Raw genomic sequence first — 17,482 nt, 5'->3', positions numbered from 1 at the left:
CTGTATTAACAAAAATAGCAGTCAAAAAGTGTAAGCACCCAAAAGTCTAAAAATTGGAAGATTCACATTTCTCAGAAAGAAAATGAAAGGAGAAGTAGCCCTCTGCACAACAGATTTTCAAAATACTAAATTAATGCTAGAAATAGGTGCCTTCAAAGCACTGTGTGACTTAAAAGGTCCAGTGCAGAGGCTGTGTAGAATTTTTAATTTATCAGAATTTGCTGTACTCTAAGGATACGTCTCCTAAAGCATAACAGGAAATAAAAACCTTCTGAAACTAAACCAAGAGATTCCCACATTGACTATGATAGATACCTAAATTGGAAAAAAAAAGTTAATTGCAACTTTTCATGGTTATCCTAAAATACTCTGTTGCAGATGGTTTGATTTTAGTGAGGATGAATACTAATACAAAAATGTCTTTAATGATTACCCTGTGGGTAGAAACAAATATGCAAATGTTGTTAATTTCCAGAGAGGAAGAAAGATGACTTAAAACCGTGATTGCTCAACTAACTGTCTTCAACAGGCCATTGACACCAAGGCTTGTTGTCCTGTCTTTGGTATTCTGCAGTCATAATCTCATATTTCCTCTTCCCATCAGATCCAAGATACATACCTATTTCTTTTCTTAGTCCAAATGAATAGGTTTTTACTTCCAACTGGATGCTTAATTAGTATATTTTTTTTAATGTGAGACTATTGTGGCTATTGTGTGTTGAAGCTCAAATTTTGATTTGTTATTAAAATGTTGGCCTGTAATCCTTGCTGTCAGGTAGTGGAGTGCCATGGCATATTGAATATAAACGGGATTCTGTTTCCATTGAACCAGAATTAAAAGTGTAATGTCTTATGAGTGAGAAACAACTCTACCCTGCAGGCTAGGCAGCATAAGAGTTGGTTCTGGTCAGAGGACCAGCATCTGCCTCTGAGGAGCTGCTTCCCCACCCTTCCTACAGTGTAAGGCCTTCCCCAGCTGTTAAATAGAAGTCAGTCCCTTTCTCTGCCCAATCACCTGCCACACTATTTACTTTTCAACAGCTGCTGCATACCCTTTCAAGGTGAATGGGTGTGTTTTGAGGAAGAGTTGTTGGGTTTAAATGCATTGTGCAGAAGGGAAAAGATTTGTTTGCCTGCTCTTTAATGGAGATACTCTGAAACTCTAGCATTTGTTTAAGATTATTGATTGAAACAGAAATGAGGCGATATAATCATGCAGGGTATATTTGTGCTTTCCTGTTTTGCATGTGGGCTGGAAGTAATCTGGGTATAGACCTGGTTTTCTCCTGAATGACAGCTTAGGTGCTGTAAGGTAATGGAGAGGTAGCTAAAGATTGAAAAGGAAGATAAAGCTATGCATTTCTTTTTTTATAGCTGGGTAGTTTTGTTGAGTTTTGTATGGTTTTGGGCATTCATTTGAGTATTCTTAAATAACATCTAGTGGAGATTTGTGTGAGAAAAAGAGGCTGCATCTGTGTATCTATATAGTATGTGCCCATATCTACCAAAATACTAGAATGGTTCATAATCCTTCTATTCTTGTGGCAGCCCAGCTAAAGCCATTTTCCATGTTACCTTTCACACACTCATCCTGCTGTTGTCCCTCTGATTTTACATTAAGAAACTCTGCCATATGTTGTTCAAACCTAATATTCTGGTTCAGTGCTCATAGCCAGATGCTCCAAAAAGTCCTTTCCAAGACCTCCACTTCTGTCACATTCACATTTGAAAGTGAAACTGAAAGTGGTACTGATACATGTGTATGACATTGCATTTATTGGATAATTCTTTCCTCTGCAGCATTGGGTATTTGGTGTGAGCAGAAATGGAAATGAGGGCATGGTTTAGACCCAGAAGCCAAGTGTCCCTGGCAGCAATGGCCAGCGTTGAATTCCTTGAAATGAGACATGATGAGCAGAATTTGTAGGAGGTGTATTAAGGGAGCTGTCTCCTCTCTGGAGAACAGGAAGGACATGAAGCTGGCATGGAAGGTATGAGATGTCCCCATGAAGCTAAGTTTTACTGGAGAATGGGGTGGGGAGAGGACAATGATGAGAGGGGCATGCAACCCATTGGAAGGCTTTGAAAATGTGATGTCATTTGCACTGTCAGGCTGGCTGGCCTGCTTTTCTCTGAAAAGGATTTGCTAAGAACTGTGTGAAAAACTTCCAAGGAAAGCATCACCCCACACAGGAGCAGTACTCCCTTCCTCTCAGAGCTGGAGCTTCTCTCTTCCATCTGCTTGACTCTGAAATCTGTTGCTGGCAGCAGGTCAGCCTCCAGGCTTTAACTAAATTTCCATATTCAGAGGACTAGACGCTGGCTTTCAGATGGAAATGGAGACAAGATCTCTAGTAAAGAGTCACAGAAAATCTGCACCTTGCTTTGCTGATACCACAGCTTTTAATATGATACTCTTAATTAACTTTTTACCCTGCTTCCATTTCTTGATGCCAGAAGAATGCTTGAAGGAATATGGCTTTCCTCTTGTCCTTGAAGTACTGATTTCAGGCAAAGTCAAAAGGAAAGAGGAAGTGTGTGTGTGGAGAACTGTAGTTTGATAAGCCATTTAAGTAGTTACTGGTTTAAGGTGTGATATATCAAAATCAGTTGTCTGTATTTTTAATATGTCTTAGGTTTTAATTTTTAAACAGACTTAAATAAATGTTTTTAAAAGTATGCAACATTCAAGACAGCATTACAAAGAGTGTCTGTTTTTAATCCTGGAGTTCTAGCCTCTCTAGAACATGGCGTTTGCTTAGGCATACTCCTTTGAATCTTGTTTTCTCACCAAACTTTTTCACCCCCAGGTCCAATGAGTGGCTGAATGTATGTTCTTTGAATGCATCAGCATGAAATTTTGCAGATGGCCACCAGTCTTAATACATGTGAAGCTGTGATCACAGTTTTCTAAACAGTGCCAGAGATGCTGAATTGTTTTGCAGTAGTGCCAAATCTCTTTAATTAGTCTTGACTGAAAAAATGATGGCATAAATCCCAGATTAGTAATGGTGCTTCAGTGAGTCAATAGTAGTCTAGACCTGATTGTAAAAGATGCCTTTTAGAGGCACAAATGGGCCAGTGCAGGGCAAAAGGGTACTGCTATGGTATAGCTTAGCTAGAGCCATTTTTATGTTCTGGGGCAAGCACGAGAAGAAACTTCTCATGTAATTTCCTCTACATAGCACTTTGTAGCTGTGATCTAGGATTCCATGCTCTCTGCTGAAAACAATTTGTAGCTCAGTACGGGTGCGGTTTTTCTGTTGTTGCTTCATCTATTTTGAGTTGTGGAAACAGAGCCGAGTGGAGAAATGTGACTTAGCCCAACATCCGGGAAAGGTGGTAATTGCACAACTGCAGAGTCCCACTAACAGCAGCTGAACAAGGCAACCTGTGTGGCAGGGAGGGACAATGTGGGTCTGGATTGTGTGTGCCCATATGATTTAGTTGTAGAGGTCAGTACTTGGGACTTATTTGTGGAGTTTATTATATAAAACCACATATTTTAGTGAGATATGTTTGAGTTCATGATGTTTTCTTGATGAAGAAAAAGCAAACCATTTCAGACCAAGCATTTGGCAACAGGATCTGTGAGCTAGTCAAATTCCTTGTATTTAGCATTTGAGTTACTCTGCATCAAATAGAAGGGAAAATCTAGTGTCTAATTAATAGATACGAATGTCTATCGTGTACAGTGATGGTAAACACATATCTTGTACTCTGGCTTTGAGGCAGTTCTGTATTTCTGTATGGTTTTATTTTGGTGTACTGAAAACTCTGTATTTTGTTTCAGATGCTAAATTTGTTCAGATCATTCTCTACCCCATGCCTCCCCCAACAATTCTAAATGTAATTAAATGTATTGCACTGTCTGATTTCTTTTCTTTCCTTCTTTCAATCTCCCTTCCTTTTTAAGTAAAGAAAACAAATCCCACTAAACTAATCTAATATTTTTGGATTTCTACATCTATCTATGGCTGCTTGCATCATGGGGTAAAAATGTGACACAGAGCATAGAAAAGTGGCATAAAAGGCTCTATGTGGCTGTTGGCTGTTGAAAGTTCTGGTCCTCTTAGATCATCCCATGAAAAACTGTAAGTGCAACCATCATAGTAGTTATTTTGTTACTAAAGAAGCATGCATGTTCAGGGTTAAACTGTTCTTTTAGATGACATACTGGAACAGTGAAGAAAGGGACTTCTTATTGGGATGTCCTTGATAGCTGAGACATCCTAGACAAGTATGCTAAAAGTGCTTCTAAATAAGGTAGTCAGCTTTTGGCCTGAAAACAGTGTCCTAGACTAAACTAGCCTCATTATAACATGAAAACCCCCACCTCCTAGCTGGAAGTGTGCTGCCCGAAATAAACCCCTCATGCTGTAGGCATGCATAGTATGCCTTTAATAGGAAGTGAGCAAGAGACTAATCAATGGATAATTAATAGGCGTTGACAGGTGTAGCTAATACACTTCACTGTCTAAATATTTGCCAGAAATTTTGGATGGTGTGCTGGGTTTGTGGCAATACCCCTAGCACCCAAACTTGTGCAACTTTATAATAAAATAATTCCTGATTGTTAATGCTAAACCCAGCATTAAGGAGTTTATTCCTGATTTTGGTGACATTTTTAAGGTGGTTTTGTTGTTTATTTCAGCACAAGTCACTACCTCTGTTAGAATCTGCAGGCTTTCCTCTTCTTTACTGCCTCTGGTTTCATCCAAAGTGATTGCTTGTTGCTGGGATGAGCAGCTGCAATTCAACATGAGACTTTTTGGCCTCATCAAGAAAGTGCTGAGCTGAGTGGTTAGCATTTCCCTTAATTCTGGTTCTCAACAGATGCAGCAGAAGCATGTGAACTTGTCTTGGGTATGGACTATAGGTTTCTTAGATTGTTATGCTGGGTGCTTTTTAAAACAGCTGTGTCTTGGGACAGTTGAGTGACACTGGAGTCCTGAATTTGATAGATATGCTTTGAATATAAGTTTGGGTTTACAGAAGAATATGAGATGTATGGTGGTTGCTGATTGTTACAGCGTGATTGACAATGATCTTGCTTTGGAAAAAGTATGTGTTCTTTTTCATGCAATGTGAATACAGGCTTTAAGACATGATTTTCTTAACACATAAGAAATTAGAATGAGTGCTTTCTTACCACACAAGGAAAACATAAAAAAGGAGACAACTTGTGGTGGTAAATTATTATGATAATTTATTTACTGGACAGAATTGTTGCTACCCTTGAAACTGGCTTTTACTTTCAGTGAAACAAAAACCAATTGGTAGCAGTCTCTTCTACACTGTGTTACTCAGGAGCTTTCCAACAACAGTGAAAAGGCCAGTCAAAAATACGGGAATTTTTTTTCTGATCTCTTGGCAGCTTTCCTCTTTGAACTTCACCTACTAAGGACAGATTTACTTAAGAGAAAATTTATGAGAAACTACATTTACTATTTTTTGTCAAGCAGGCACAGCAGACTAGAAACTTTAGTCGGTAACAGAAGATAGGATGAAGAGATAAAACATTTAGCAATATTTTTCTTTCTTTTTTTTCCCCTTTATCTTTTTAAAAAGATCTACAACTTCTGTTTCCTTGTAAGAGCATAAATAGGTCAGTGTTTGAATGGCAATTACGGTGATAAGCACATAGAGAATGATTCATCCTCATCTATACTTACGATACTTGCCAGGTCTCCAGCTCAGATAGTCTCTGTTTTCAGCTCTTCTTGGTGTTGTTAAAGCCTGCTAAAGCCAGACATTAAATTGGTCAGAACAGAACTTTTGCAACCTGGATCCTCTGACATCAGTGGATGCTGGATCAAACCTTTGGTTCTGTGAAACTCCTAGAGACTGGAAATAAGAAAAGCATCTGGGTATTTTATATCAGAAGATATAAGTAGTGCAGGAAGAAAGAAGTGCTGTTATTGAAAACAGCCTCATAATTTTATCTTGGTAGCAATTGTTCCATTTGTTACAAGTTCATTAACTGACTTCCTGCTGTGGTTTATGCTGCATGTGGTTACAGGCAATTAAACCTGAAAGTCTCATGATCAACACTCACTGCAGTTTTAGGTGGAGGTGGATGGCATCTGTTGCAGAGGAAAAGGCTGTCTTTTGCATTGTCACAGTTATGTAGCCTTACATCTCTGCCTTTAAAAACATGCAATCCAAAAAAAAAAATAGTAATGCAGTGAACAACTGACCCTTGGAGTGTGCATATAGACTTTACAGCTATTAATGTTGAAAGGTTGTAGTACATGTTTATACCCATTTTTATGTTGTGGGGTTTTTTTAAGTACACAGTTTTGTTGCAGGATTTGCATTTTACTGTGTAGTAACTGCTCCTGTAAAAGGTAGAACTTCTAAGTGAAACAGACTGAGGAGGGAAATAATTTGCAATTAATCATAAACAGAGGACATGTCATTCATATTATAAAAAAGAAGAAAAATTTGTTTCTCTGTGCATAAATGTGTGTGCATTTCTTCAGTGTGCATAAATCATCAGTAAATTTGCAGATGACACCAAGCTGGGGGCAGGAGTTGATCTGCTGGAGGGTGGAGAGGCTCTGCAGAGGGACCTCGACAGGCTGGGCAGATGGGCAGAGTCCAAGGGCATGAGACTGAACACATCCAAGTGCCGAGTTCTGCACATTGGCCACAGCAACCCCATGCAGAGCTACAGGCTGGGGTCAGAGTGGCTGGAGAGCAGTCAGGCAGAGAGGGACCTGGGGGCGCTGGTCCATAGTAGGCTGAACATGAGCCTGCAGTGTGCCCAGGCAGCCAGGAGGGCCAATGGCATCCTGGCCTGCATCAGGAACAGTGTGGCCAGCAGGAGCAGGGAGGTCATTCTGCCCCTGTACACTGCACTGGTTAGGCCGCACCTTGAGTCCTGTGTCCAGTTCTGGGCCCCTCAGTTTGGGAAGGAGGTTGACTTGCTGGAGCTTGTCCAGAAAAGGGCAACGAAGTTGGTGAGGGGCTTGGAACAGAAACGCTATGAGGAGAGACTGAGGGAGTTGGGGTTGCTTAGTCTGGAGAGGAGGAGACTCAGGGGTGACCTTATTGCTCTCTACAACTACCTGAAGGGGGGTTGTAGTGAGGCGGAATTTGGTCTCTTCTCCCAGGCAACCAGTACCAGAACAAGAGGACACAGTCTCAGGCTGCGTCAGGGGAGGTTTAGGCTGGAGGTTAGGAGGAAGTTTTACACAGAGAGAGTGATTGCCCACTGGAATGGGCTGCCTGGGGAGGTGGTGGGGTTGCCGTTGCTGGGGGTGTTCAGGGTGAGGCTTGACAGGATGCTTGGTTCCATGGTTTAGTTGATTGGGTGGTGTTGGATGATAGGTTGGACTCGATGATCTCGAAGGTCTCTTCCAACCTGGTTTATTCTATTCTCTTCTAAATGAACAAAAAAAATATCTTCTGGTAGACTACTGGAAGTAATTCTTAACTAAGCTATTCTTCCTTCTAGAATGTAAATCCCAAGATATTTGAAATAAGACAAGCAAACATGAAGAAAGGTAACAAGCAGTGTACAGAAAACTGAAATACTCCTGGAACCCATAACTTTTAGTTTAGATGAAAAAAAAAGTATTTTATTTTAAACAAAATGGCATCATGTTCTGGTTTATCTGAAAGGTTTTGGCTCTTGCAGGTGAGAATTGGGATAGCTGCTAGCTGCCTGTTGCTTCTTTGAGGAATGGAAAAGCCTGGCTTTAGCTTTGGTGTCTGTACTTGCAGACATTTGGAACTGAGAAATGATTAATTGGAAGACAAAATACAAAGCTGGCAGTTAAATGTAGTTTAAGCAAAGTTAAGAGGATTTTAGGTAACTCTTGGAAACGAGCTGAAAAAGGATATGCTTGTTTGCATCCAGCAAACAAGCAACCAGCACCAGAACAAGGGGACAGAGTCTCAAGCTGCACCAGGGGAAGTTCTAGGCTCGAGGTGAGGAGAAAGTTCTTCAGTGAGAGAGTCATTCGTCATTGGAATGTGCTGCCCAGGGAGGTGGTGGAGTCCTCATCCCTGGAGGTGTTCAAGAGGGGACTGGCCGTGGCACTTGGTGCCATGGTCTAGTCATGAGGTCTGTGGTGACAGGTTGGACTCGATCTTTGAGGTGTCTTCCAGCCTTAGTGATACTGTGATACTTCCCTCCTTAATCCACGTCCTCAGATGTTTCTCCATGATACAGTTACTTGTGCTGTTTGACTTGCCCTGGCACTCCCCTAAGATGACTTGTTATGCAGTTTTGCCATCACGTATCCATTTCCTATTCTCTAAACCAGTTTGCTTCATTAGCAAGCCAACACCATACCATTAACTTCTCTTCTTTCAAGACTGCACACTAGGAACTGCTCTCATGTTGATATATTATCCTGTCATGGTAACATCAATCCTTGCCTTGCCTAGCGTCCTGATTCTCCAGCTCTGACATTTCCTCTGTCATCTTCTAAAAAGATCTCATACCTCACAGCCAAATTATTCCCATCTAAGTTCTATTTTGAACTCTACTCTACTTTTACTGGATAGTTTCCCTATTTAGTTTTAGCACTTAAGCTGCTGTAGCTTTTCTGTTTACCTTTTGCAGATTTTTTTACGTTAGTAGGCCTGATTGGGGCATATTAGCACCAACAGACTTCATACCTACCACAGTTTTAGAGGGAGATGAGAGCCTTCAGAAAGGTGATTCCTGACACCTAAGTTAGCAGCTTAGCTCCTGCTTAGGTTAGGTGCTCTGAATTGCACTCTGCCTCTCTTATTTCTGAGAAAGTAGAGAATTAAAGTGCATTTCCTGACTCTCTTGGACTTTTTGTTAATATAGTCTCTTCAGCCTCCACCTTTGTATACAAAAGGGATGCACAGATTATAGTAATTTTTCCAACCTATTAAAGCGATCAGAGGCATCACAAAATTTTAAATCACTACTTTTTAATTTATGTTCTTAAATATTCTTCTATTCCTGGTTAACAGGTTGCATCTTTGGGAGGAATCAATAGATTTGTTTCCTTAATGCAATTTTTGATGTTTATCTATCTATATTGATATATATCTTCCTTAATATGAGATTTTTGAATTAAAAACTTAACTCTACAGGCTACATATTTCCTCTTTTTACTATCTAAACTATAGGTTTTTAGCCCACAGTGATATGGAACATTAGAATAATGAAGCTAAAAAAGCCTCTCCTAAACCAACCAAAAGAGCACAAATAAGGTACCAAAAATAAGTTGCTTTCCTGTGTGGAAAGCTTTTTATGCAGGTTAAAAAATTATCATTTCCTTCTGACACTCTTATATAAGCTATAATTGCTACCAATTTCATGCATAGTTTGTTACTACTTGTAAAAAGGCTCAGGCAGGTCTCACTGAGACTTTTGGAGCCTGAAATCAAATATTTTTGGGGGACGAGGAACTAGGGGAAAAAAGAGTGGGTAGAGGAAATGTGCACCATTTCTGTACCAAAAAAAGGCATATATGGATTACCTGCTATCTAAATCATAGAAGTAAACTTTAAGCTCTTTTATATGAAGCTGACAAAGTTTCAGGTTCTTTTGAAATAGTAGTTGGCCAGTATTTGTGTGGTTTCTGCCTATTATATGAGTTCCTAAAAAAGGCAGGCTATTTAGAAACATTGTGTAGAAGGTGGCACTTGCACCTTATCCTTTTTAAGACCCACTGTAAATTAAAGACACCCATGCTTCTGAAGCTAGTTTAATGTGAGGATAGCTTTTACTTGTCTTCCTTTAAAATTAATGTGTCTGTTTCCTCTTCCATATTAACTACAGCTGTTACACTGAATTACAGCCTATGTATTTTAAGAGTCCTTCCATAGTTGTGGGTGTGGATCATGTAGTTCCCATACTCCACTGTGCTTAGCTCAAGGCAGCTGCAGCTTGTTGCAGTATAGTGTTGTTGTCAGGGTCAGCATTTGTTGTAGTATAGGTGTTCGATCACCCTAAGCACAGCTTCCAGGACAAGCTGAAAGCAGGCAAAGATGTTTATTATGTTATACAGCAAAGTTATATACTCTGTCAGAAGGCACGTGTGTCACATCTTAATTGGTTATTTTCTACTGGTGTGTGTGTAATTAAGGCATACAATAGGTTAAAATAACAAAACAATATTTGAACACATCCAACCAAATTCTGCCTAATTTCTTCCTTCAGTTACAAGATGTTTACATTCTTTTCTAAGTCAAAGAGTAAACATAGCCTTCCAAAGCTATCCAAAACCAGCCCTTCTCCTGCAGCAGCTCCAGCTTTGTGCTGGTATTTGCCCTTACTTATGCTTTCCTCACTGAACCAGTACTGTGCAGTAGTTAACTGAGCTGGAGATAGTTCAGTGGTTCTCAAGCAAAATGGGTGGTTCTGAAACTATAAATGACTATTCTTCATCTTTGAGAGAATTACTTACTTGGATTGTGTTGAAGAACTGACAACAAATGAAGGCACTGTCGTCTTTTGCTTTTCTTAGTTTGGTGTCTCTGTTCAATCTTCATATGTAATCTGCAATGATGAATATTGTGTATTCTATTTCAGAAGACTGTTCAGGGGGGTTATTAGAATTATTTTTCCCAAAAGAAATAGCAGAGAATGAATGCTGTTTTGGACTATAGCAATCAATAAATATTTTTATACTACACATCTTTATGGCTCTTGCTGATAAACACTTTTATTGGTGATCTTTTATTTGCAGCCAGCTCCTTTCAGTATGTCTTTATCTCTAAAACAATTTCATGAGTGTTTGAAATCCTTAGCTTGCAAAAGTGAGTGTATTTTGGAGCACATTTTTCTAGGAATGTGACTGTTACTTATTAAATAGTTCTTTAAACAGTTCTACATTGATCAGAATCAACTTTGCATGAACTGAATGGAAGATAAATGGGTATCTTCCTTCCAAAATTGAACATTATCCTGAAATTACTTAGTAATACATTTAAATAAAGCTTTTCCAATACTTAGTGAACTAGTCGGAGCTTAAGATTCTGTTCCCAGTGCTCTTTGGGTAACATCAGGCAAGTAATGAATAAAATCATTACAGTATAAGTGAGGTGGGCCCTAGAAACTTGTGTCTCTATGCCTTAGACTTCTATCTGCTTTATTCTTCAATTTGAAATAAAACCACAAAACTGAACAACCCACTTTGACCTTCACATCAAGGAAACCTTGAGTCAGTGGCCCAGAAAGGCTGGGAAGGACAGTAGCAGCTCCCAGAAGTCCAGGGCAGCAGGACCTTTGGTCTGCAATCACTGTAAGCCTCATCAGGCAAGTGCGGGAGTAGCTATTGATTGCAAGCAGCTGAAGTGCATCGCAGACAGAATTAGAAGAAGGTAAAAGTAGGGAGGGAAGGGTAATAGAAAATATATGTTTTGCTACCTTTATAATATAAAAGGGTGGTGCCCGGATTTTTACCAGTCTCTGCTGGTGGAACCAGACTTTAAACAAGAGCTTCTTTGTGAAGGTAGGCACACTGCTTTTCTGCACAGCTGTAACTGTGTGATGATTTAGATGGATATGTTCCACAACTGAATGAATGTATGCCACACATTTGACAGGAAATAGGCTTTGTAGTATTGTAGGATGTAGATATAAAAAAAATACCTTAAAGTAGCACAGTTACTTCTCCATTTAATCATGATTCCTTATTATTAATCATGCTTCCTCAATACAGACACACAAACATTGTTAGAGAAGGTTGATGAAACTCTAATAATACATTAAACCTGGTAATCAAATGATGCAATGTCTTCAAGTATTATCTGCCCAGTCTAGTTTCCTTTAAATTCAAGGATTCAAGGTCTTTTCCCAAAACAGTATATGATGCAAACATCTTTAATCTTGGTCTCTCTTTAGTTCCCAAGACATCTCATGCAATGATACCTTTCACTATAATTGGAAGTGAAAATAATCTAGAAATCTATATAGCAATATATCATTGGATGCTTCTGGTTGATATATAAACAAATGAAAATGGTTTTTAAAAAGACCAAAGCAACTACTCACACCTCTGATACACCACCTGAGCTTAGGTATGTTGAAAAAGATGTCATAACTGGTAGAACTACCAGCTAAAGGTGCAAAGGGGTTTCTTTAGGGCAGTCTTTATTTTAATGTACTTGGGGGGAAAAATGAAAGCTCTTTATTTAATAAGGAGATTCTGAACCTATTATTTTTTTTTTTATTTCCTGCCTTGTTCTAGATGTCATGGTCTAGAATAAGACATGTAGCTTTTGACATGAAGATTTTTCAAAGCCATATTACAAGCATCAAGGAGCTACTTTTTATGAACTTTTGCCATAGCCTAATTTTAGTAAAAATCCCAAATGATCTGAAGTCAATTAAGTTCTGAATGTCAAAATTCAGATTAATCATGAAAGAAGCACTTCCATTTAAAAAAAAGTTAAATAATTAAAATAAATTTTAATGAACACTATTAATAAGCTTTTGCACCTTGGGCTTCCACTGGTCTGATTTCCGATGCACAATTCAGTGTCTACAGTATCTTAATCTTTTAATGGTCTCATTGATATTGTGGCAGGTTGAGAGACCAATTCTCCCACCACGGGCAATAGAAAGACTCAGACAAATGGATTGCAAAAATGGTGGAAAGTTTAAATGGAAAAAAACAATGAAAGTTTTACAGAAAACCACAAGGACCATCACGAAAGAGAGAGAGATCCTAAAACATGCCCAGGAACGTCCCACTGCAGAAAGAAGGAAAACTGAGAGAAAGAAGAAAACTGGTTTAACCATGCCTTTTCTTTTTATTAGACCTTTTAGTTGTCAGCATACACTTGGGGACTGGGCACCCTCTTAGCTTTTTGTGAACAACCCACATTGACCTTCGCATCAAGGAAACCTTGAGTCAGTGGCCCAGAAAGGCTGGGATTTTGTAAATTTTTTTTTTTTTTTCAAAGAAAAAGAGTGCCAAGAATAGAAATAAAAGACTGCATAGGAAAAACCTTAAATGTTCAACACTTTACTAATGAGGAACAGAAGGTGATTTCCCTGCTAAAACTGTGGGGTAGTTAACTTCCAAAGGACTCAGATGAGTTGGAAATACAAGACAAAGCATTATAAATTTGTTGTGCAAACACAGAAGTAATGTGTTACAACTGTTTTTTCTTCATGTGGATGAAGAGGAATAAATTTTATAAGATATCTTGTGAAACAGTCATCAAAATTGTCCAGCTATATTCAGTTTTAATGATTTCATTTACCCAATTCAGCAGATGATACTGAGAAAACAGTAAGTCTCTGCATCGACTTTCTCCAGCATTGGCAATTGTTCTTTCTGACGTAGCTGAATAACCTACTAGCCATAGGTCACAAAGACCAGCATGATACCTTCAAGTCATGCATTGTGAAGACAACAAGAAAAACCTTGCTATGAAAATATATAGAGTGTATTGAATGAGCAAAATTAATATACGTAGACAATTCCCACCAGAGTGGAGAAGCATTTTCTTAGTGCAAAGAACCATGGTGGTGACATATGCTTGCCTCAAAATGAGTTTGTGCCTGGCTTTGGGTATCTCTTTTGTTAGGATTCACAGATCAATGTTCAATTGAAATTGTTGTGTGTGTGCAGAAAATGAAGCATGCTGGTTTGAAACAGAGAGGTAGTTGTACATTGTAGAGAAAAATAGTGTTTGGAAGCAGAAAGTTATGTCTATGTTGACAGAACAAATTTTATTATTCTCAGAATCCTGGAGAGACCTGGTGTTTCCTGACATGCTTTCTCTGTTATCCAAAGTGATCTCTACAGCACGTATATAAGATTTGAGACTATGGATCCTTCTGCATTTGCACTGCATAGTTTCTTAGGAAAAAGCAGAGCTCTGAATATATGGAAAATGAGATTGGGCACAGGATAATTGTAAATGGTGCATCACTTGATTATCAGGTTTAATGTGTTATTAGTGTCTTGCTGACCTTTTCTGTCAATGCAAAACAGGGGCAGATGTTGTCATTAAAGAGAAAAGAGAACAGAAGTGGATAGATAGGAGCAGGCCAGTCGCCAAAAGATCAGCTGACACTGTGCTGACATCAAGTGTAATCTGGGGAGTCCTTGTTATCCAAGCAAGCCTTCGCATGAAGCGAATCTATCAATGTTTGCATACACAGGAGTCACAGCATTGTCTGTAAACTAGTCTCTCATCTGGTCAGTATGTCTTTGATGCTATGAGATATTATTTCTTGTTTTGTTTTGTCTGATTTATGTGATCACAGTCTCTCAAAGTCTCTTGTTTAATCTGCTGAGAATAGACCATAAAGAGAAAACAGGCATTTAGGTCGTGTTGCACATTTTCACTAGATGTGAAGGACTTGAGTCTGAGATCTGTGTGCACAATGTTGCAGACAACTTGTAACTTTAGTATCTTTTCAATGCAGGATGTGTTGCTTTGGATTAACAGAAAACTGAAAAATATCCTTTATTTGGGTCATAGATACAGCAGTAACTTAGATGAGATCTCAGTTGAAGAGAAGTACTTTGTGTGGTGTGCTGACAATGGTTTCCCACAGCCTCCTGCAGATTGCTTTGCTAACTGGTATACACTCCAGATGCTGCTGAGACATTGGTGGATGATGTAGTGTAATGGGTTGGAACTTCACCACCACATTAACAAAAACTTGCCTTACTCAGTCAGGGAAGCAAATGGAAGCTGTATTTACAAACAAAACTACACTCTACAATGGAATGCAATGAATATGTACAAATGTACAGTTTTTACAATATTACACAGGTATTTACAATCAGGAAAAAAGCACAGAAACCTCCCTGAATGGGGCAAACTGCCAGCTATTTGTTAGCCCCCTTGTTCATGTTATCACAGTATCACAGTATCACAGTAACTAAGGTTGGAAGAGACCCCAAGGATCATCAAGTCCAACCTGTTCCAACAGACCTCACAACTAGATCATAGCACCAAGCGCCACGTCCAATCTCCCCTTGAACACCTCCAGGGACGGCGACTCCACCACCTCCCTGGGCAGCCCATTCCAATGACGAATGACTCGCTCAGTGAAGAACTTTTTCCTCACCTCGAGTCTAAACCTCCCCTGACACAACTTGAGACTGTGTCCCCTTGTTCTGGTGCTGGTTGCCTGGGAGAAGAGACCAACCCCCACCTGGCTACAACCACCCTTCAGGTAGTTGTAGAGGGCAATGAGGTCGCCTCTGATCCTTCTCTTCTCCAGGCTAAACAATCCCAGCTCCCTCAGCCTCTCCTCACAGGGCTGTGCTCAAGGCCTCTCACCAGCCTTGTTGCCCTTCTCTGGACACGTTCAAGTGTCTCGATGTCCTTCCTAAACTGAGGGGCCCAGAACTGGACACAGTACTCAAGGTGTGGCCTAACCAATGCAGAGTACAGGGGCACAATGACCTCCCTGCTCCTGCTGGCCACACTATTCCTAATACAGGCCAGGATGCCATTGGCCTTCTTGGCCACCTGGGCACACTGCTGGCTCATGTTTAGGCGGGTGTCAATCAGCACCCCCAGGTCCCTCTCCGTTTGGCAGCTCTCCAGCCACTCTGACCCCAGCCTGTAGCTCTGCATGGGGTTGCCGTGGCCAAAGTGCAGCACCCGGCACTTAGACTTATTAAATGCCATCCCATTGGACTCTGCCCATCTGTCCAGTCGGTCAAGGTCCCTCTGCAGAGCCTTTCTACCCTCTAACTGACTAACATCTGTTCCCAACTTGGTGTCATCTGCAAACTTGCTGATGACTGACTCAACCCCCTCATCCAGATCATCAATGAAGATGTTAAAGAGGATGGGGCCCAGCACTGATCCCTGGGGGACGCCACTGGTGACTGGCCGCCAGCCGGATGTGGCACCATTCACCACCACTCTCTGGGCTCAGCCTCCAGCCAGTTCCTAACCCAGCACAGAGTGTTGTGGTCCAAACCACGAGCTGACAGCTTAGCCAGCAGTTTACTGTGGGGGACGGTGTCAAAGGCCTTGCTGAAGTCCAGATAGACTACATCCACAGGCCTCCCCACATCCACCAGACGGGTCACCTGATCATAGAAGGAGATCAGGTTGGAGAGGCAGGACCTGCCCTTCCTAAATCCATGTTGGCTGGACCTGAGCCCTTGGCCATCCTTCAGGTGCGCAGTTATTGCTGCCAGGATAATCTGCTCCATCACTTTCCCTGGCACTGAGGTCAGGCTGACTGGTCTGTAGTTTCCAGGTTCCTCCATCCGTCCCTTCTTGTGGATGGGGGTGTCTATCACCGTGTTGCAAGGATTGTTTTTCTCATCTTGATTCCTTCTCACATCTTGATTGCTGCCAAGCCAGTGTTCTTGGCTACTTTGAAACACATGGAGAGTAAACATCACCATCAACAGTGCAAAGTCCAGCAGCTTTAATGACAACCAGAAACAATACTGAAAGGTGCCATACATGTAGCTGATTTGGATGGGTGGGTATACCTTTCATTTGGTTAGGCTTTGCAAAGAAGAAATTCTTTAAGAAAACAAAACCCACAGAACCATGAAAGTCATGCTTCAATATTAGCTTTTCCATGAGAATCTCAACACAAATCTGTTTATCTGGGCAATAGCCAGCTGGACATTTGCTGAGTATGAGGAAAGATTTCTGCTGTAAATGCTTTCACCTAAACCAAGTGTCTTTTCCCAGACAGACTGGGATGTTTATATGCATGGCTGTTAAGCTCTATACATTTTAATGGCATTGTTCCTTAGGCCAGCAGCTTCTTTTGACTACTCTCTTGATTCATTCTACCATAGTTTGTTCCCATGTGGTTGACCTGCTGGCTCAGTAATAGAGGGCTTCATCTGCCTTCTTTGAAGGCTGGACTTCCTCAGTGCTGCAACTGCTTAGTATAATGTGCTCATGTCAGAAATAAAGTGTAATCAGTACAGCAGTGCCTACCAATGCTAACATTAAGTGCCTAACCTTGGCCTCATGGTGCCTGTTCTCAGTTTTATGTGATGAAATCTGTTTGGCCTGGAAAATAAGTGATAAAATAGCTTCTTTGACTGTCGTGATCAATGTGTAGTGAGATGGATAGCTGGACTCACTGCATTTGAGACTGAATTTACCCTCCCCAGAGTACTTAAAGAAATCAGAGACACTATGCGATAAACTTGTCATGAACCAGTGGATATTGCCCCAAGTCAATACTTTTGTTTTAGATTTTTTTTTTCCTGAGGTATATAAGTTCTTAATGTTGATGAGCTGTGTGAGGCCACAGATATCATAGTAGCACATCACCTGCCATACCACATACCACAGTATTGACCTGGCTTGCGGTGCAAGCTTTTACATTCAAGATAAATGTATTTACAGTGAAGAAAGAAACAGAATTGCTATCCTGGGGAAAAAGGAAAAAAAGAAAACAAACACCTCCACCACAAAAAAAAAACACCCAAAAAACCAAAACCCAACAAACCCAAACAAAAAACCCCAACCAAACCCCAAAAAACCACCCCCCCCCCGCCCAAATAAATGAATAAATAAAAAA

At 40.4% G+C, this 17,482-nt stretch overlaps 1 protein-coding gene across 1 annotated transcript in view; it reads left to right on the top strand.

Annotated features, from left to right (window-relative positions):
* INPP4A (inositol polyphosphate-4-phosphatase type I A) overlaps positions 1-17,482 on the top strand; it is a 132,517-nt gene that overhangs the window by 16,855 nt on the left and 98,180 nt on the right. The window lies entirely within an intron of this gene.

This window comes from Dryobates pubescens, chromosome 7 (assembly GCF_014839835.1).
Source record: "Dryobates pubescens isolate bDryPub1 chromosome 7, bDryPub1.pri, whole genome shotgun sequence".
NCBI lineage: Eukaryota > Metazoa > Chordata > Aves > Piciformes > Picidae > Dryobates > Dryobates pubescens.
The sequence above is the reverse complement of the archived record's forward strand: the minus strand, read 5'-3'. Positions and strand labels throughout refer to the sequence as shown.